Source organism: Peromyscus eremicus, chromosome 1, assembly GCF_949786415.1.
Source record: "Peromyscus eremicus chromosome 1, PerEre_H2_v1, whole genome shotgun sequence".
NCBI lineage: Eukaryota > Metazoa > Chordata > Mammalia > Rodentia > Cricetidae > Peromyscus > Peromyscus eremicus.
Genome location: NC_081416.1, coordinates 73,187,860 through 73,192,724, shown reverse-complemented (window position 1 = coordinate 73,192,724; position 4,865 = coordinate 73,187,860). Strand labels below are relative to the sequence as shown.

At 44.7% G+C, this 4,865-nt stretch overlaps 1 pseudogene; it reads left to right on the top strand.

Moving 5' to 3' along the window:
* Positions 1-367: 367 nt before the first annotated feature.
* Positions 368-1,694, top strand: LOC131899244 (26S proteasome regulatory subunit 4-like; annotated as a pseudogene).
* Positions 1,695-4,865: the final 3,171 nt, after the last annotated feature.

Here is a 4,865-nt window from a genome sequence, read left to right as displayed (position 1 = left end):
ACAGCGCAAGCTACCTAAAAGCAGACATTATATTTGATCTGTATTCCTCTACACAGACCAACCCAATGGAATAAGTCTCATGAACAAACGATTTCTTTAGAACTGCATCTTCCAGTATGGTAGCCATCAGTCTATGTCTATTTACATTTAGATTTAAGTTCATTATATGTAATGTAGAAAACCTTTTTCTTTTCTTCTTTTGCTCTGAAGTACTCAATGGACAGCAAGAGGCAGGTTTCCGTGAACACAATGTTTCCTTGGATGGAACCTCTTTAGAATGTGGTCATTTTCTTTTACCCTCTACTTTTGCAGTCAACCAAATCCATCTGGGTGGTGTGATGTCTAGAATCTCACTATCCCTCGACCAGGGAAAGATGGGTCAAAGTCAGAGTGGTGGCCATGGTCCTGGGGGTGGCAAGAAGGATGACAAGGACAAGAAAAAGAAATATGAACCTCCTGTCCCAACCAGAGTAGGGAAAAAGGAGAAAACCAAGGGACCAGATGCTGCCAGCAAACTGCCGCCAGTAATGCCTCACACTCAGTGCTGCCTAAAATCACTGAAGTTGAGAGAATAAAAGACTACCTTCTCACAGAGGAAGAATTCATTAGAGATCAGGAGCAGATGAAACCATTGGAAGAAAAACAACAGGAGGAAAGATGGAAAGTGGATGATCTCAGGAGAACCCCCATATCTTAGGAACCTTGGAAGAGATCATTGATAATAATCACATCATTGTGTCCACATCTGTGGGCCTTAGAACACTGTCATCATCCTATCATTTGCGGACAAGGATCTGCTGGAGCCAGGCTGTTCAATCCTGCTCAACCACAAGGCGCATGCCATGGTAGGGGTGCTAATGGATGACACAGATCCCCTGGTCCCAGTGATGAAGGTGGAAAAGCCCCCCCCCCCAGGAGACCTATGCAGATATTTGGGGACTGGACAACCAAATCCAGGAAATTAAGGAATCTGTGGAGCTTCCTCTTACCCACCCTGAGTATTATGAAAAGATGGGGATAAAGCCTCCTAAGGGGGTCATTCTCTATGGTCCACCAGGAACAGGTAAAACATTATTGACCAAAGCAGTAGTGAACCAAACTTCAGCCACTTTCTTGAGAGTGCTTGGCTCAGAGCTTATTCAGAAGTACCTGGGTGACAGGTCCAAACTTGTTCAGGAGCTGTTCTGAGTTGCTGAAGAATATGCACCATCCATTGTGTTTATTGATGAAATTGATGCCATTGGGACCAAAAGATATGATTCAAACTCTGGAGGTGAGAGAGAAATTCAGTGAACAATGTTGGAACTGTCGAACCAGTTGGATGGATTTGTTTCGAGGGGAGATGTAAAAGTTATCATGGCCACAAACTGAACAGAGACTTTGGATCCAGCATTTATCAGACCAGACCACATTGACAGAAAGATTGAGTTCCCTCTGCCTGATGAAAAGACTAAGAAGCGGATCCTCCAGATTCACACAAGCAAGATGACACTGGCTGATGATGTAACCTTGGATGACTTGATCATGGCAAAGGATGACCTCTCTGGGGCTGACATCAAGGCAATCTGTACAGAAGCTGGCTTGATGGCCCTGCAGGTATGGAGAATGAAAGTTACAAATGAAGACTTCAAAAAATTTAAAGAGAATGTTCTTTATAAAAACAAGAAGGCACTCCTGAGGGACTCTATCTCTAGTGACCCACAGTTGCCTTCAGGGAAGTTAATAAATCACCTCACCTGGGAAGACGGGAAGCTGCCCCAAGGAATCCATTTTTCCAGTGAGTTTTGCTAGTAGGGAGCCTATCTTGAAGGATGCTGTGCAGGGTGCCCATCAGGCATCTCCATCTGTTGGTCGTTGTGTTGTGCGGCTCTCTGCTACCCATAAAGGACTGTCTGGTTTGCTTTAAAAAAAAAATCTCACTATCCCTCAGAACCAGTGACACAGAAGCTTAGTATATGAGAAAGAAGGTGCTGGAATTCCATTTGGGCAGCAACCTCGTAGGACAGTCACTGGCCATAAAAAGCACTATGTGAAAAGAGTTCCCCACAAAGTCCATCCTAAAAGGGGTGTGGGAGAGTGGGCAACCTGCAGCAGCCACAACACCCGTCTATGTGGAACGAAGTAGGAGAAACGAAAAGGTGTCTTGAGGATCAAGGGTGAGGAAACTCTGCCTACCCAGAAGATGGCAGCTTGGAAACAAATTGTGTAGATTTGTGAACAGTGGATAACGCTGGGGGACAGGGGAGGAAGAGGCTGCCAGCAAGTCCTGAGAAGGGATGGAGCAGTCCTGTGCGCTGAGAGAGACTAAAGCCAGGCTGTCATTCCAGGACAGGCACTCAGAGCAACAGTTGGGAGGGAGAGGTGAGTTAGACAGGAAGTGCATGGGCAAGAACAGCGTAGGTGGATTTTCCGGTCCCTCCTGCCAGCTCCCACGTCATGACATGGAGACTTCTTACTAATTATAAAAATTCGGCCGATAGCTTAGGCTTGTTTTTAAGCTAGCTCTTATAACTTAAATGAACTTATTTCTACTAATCTACTTTTTGTCTTGTGGCCTTATTACGTTCACTCTGTACTGCCCATGCTGCTTCCTCTCCATCTGGTTGGTGACTCTCCCCTTCTTCCCAGAGTTTTCTCTGTCTGGCTTTCCTGCCTACACCTCCTGCCTAGCTAATGGCCATTTAGCTTTTTATTAAATCAATGAGAAGGCGCCTTGGCGCTGACACATCTTCACAGTGTACCAAAGATGAAAAAGAACTTAGAAAGTGAGGAGTGACTGGGCAGTGGGAGGGTAAGTAGCTGCTGCTTTGCAAAATAACACCCGAAAGAGGGAACTCCACCTGAGGCACAGCATTCTGTGCCTTGCCTCCCGCTTAAGGAACCAGATGAAACTAGTCCATAGAAAAGTGAGTGATGATGCCAGGTGAAGTTCACTCAGAATTAGGAGGGAAAAATATGAAAACATGGAAGGGAAAAAGAATTTCTGTAGAGACAATGATAGCATATCAAAAGCAAGCTTGGAAAACTGTTACTCACTATTTCAAGATGAGACAAAAGGTATTTGGAAAATGAACCAGGACATAAAGGTACACATCAGTCAGAATTAGAAAACTCAGAGTGGAGACACCAGACTTAGGGAAGAATTAGTAAAAAATAAACTATTTTAAATCAGAGGGAAAACTATAAGAAACACAATACTAGGTGACTTTAAAAATAAAAAAAGAAATTAAGAAATAAAAATGAAAAGAAAGAGGGGAGTGAAAAACAACTATTTGCCCACTTGTGGTCTTAAAATGCCATTTCCTCCCAAAAGAAATTAGAACTGATCTCAGCTCAGGATCAGAAAGGAGGCAAATAAGCCTGGAATCCCATGTCACACCAGACAGCACCAAATTATCAGGGAGCACTAGGCTGTGTCAGGAAGGTTCCTCAGCCTGCTTCCCTTGCCTCTCCCTTTGCAGAGAGAGCACGCTTCTGTGCTTCATGAGGATAATAGTTACAGTAATAGTAGTTTTAAAAAATGGTCAACTTTATAAGCTTTGATTATCTTGTGAACTGATAATAAAGGGAACTATATCGTTGAGTAATTAAAATAGGAGGCATCTGTATAAAAGCATTTGAGTTAAAAAAAAAAAAAGAACAGAATTACTGAATCATCATTCTGAAGTTTCAACTCATCCAGGCATCGTGGATCAACAGCAGTTAAAACACAAAGAGACAATCAGGCTTAGTCTGCCTCCCAGTAAAAGAAAGCACCACTCTCTAGTCTTGCCCATTGGATCAAATTGATAGAGGCCAAGACTAGATCCAGCCTCATTTTGTAGGAAACATTTAGGAGAGGGAGAGGGAGGGACAGAGAGGGAGGGACAGAGAGGGAGGGGGAGGGGGAGGAGAGGGAGGAGAGGGAGGAGAGGGAGGAGAGGGAGGAGAGGGAGGAGAGGGAGGAGAGGGAGGAGAGGGAGGAGAGGGAGGAGAGGGAGAGGGAGAGGGAGAGGGAGAGGGAGAGGGAGAGGGAGAGGGAGAGGGAGAGGGAGGGAGGGAGGGAGAGAGAGAGAGAGAGAGAGAGAGAGAGAGAGAGAGAGAGAGAGAGAGAGCACAAGCCATTCTGAATTTACACACAATGAGTATAGAACCAACAATACCCAGGGATTAGAAGCTTCCAGTGTTTCAATATACAAATGTAAGAGGAAGTATTAAGAGAGGCTTTTGAAATGTATCAAGTATTTTAAACTTGGCAACATGAAGCTGGCATTTATAGGAACCCAGTGGCTGTGAAACTCAGGAAAGAAGCAGCTCTAATGAGGGAGGGGCCGGCTGGACTCTCCGTGTCCTAGCACCTCAGTGATGTCACCTGACTGCCTTTCTGATGAGGGGCATTAAAATGAGTTAACATGCCTCACTGCACTTGTAGCAGTGAGTAATATGGGCTGCATTTTGCTTCTATAATTTTGCCTTTTTCCTGCCTAGGCTAACCTTCCTGCCTTACCTTAAGAGATTGTTACAAAGTAGCTATTTTAACCTCATGCTTCTGTAAATTGCTGCAGGTGGGTCTCGGTTCTAACCCCTCACCCTCCAGTAAGAGAAAAGATCAAAATGGTGCTTTACAGTCTACACATGTTATATATAACTGCAGATGGGGGGGCGGGGCTCAGTGTCTCTCCAAAGCAGTAGGTGCTGGGTCTGCTCGGTGGGCCTGCCAGCATAATAAAGATGGGTTCTCCAACTGTCCACATGTATGCTTGGCTTCTGAAAGCTGTGATCTCTGCAGCAACTATAGGATTCTTGTAGTAATTCATGGAGCTGTACCTTTGTTTTGAATGATTAATGCTTTAGAAAAGTGTGAGCAAAGCATAGTCCCAAGAGGC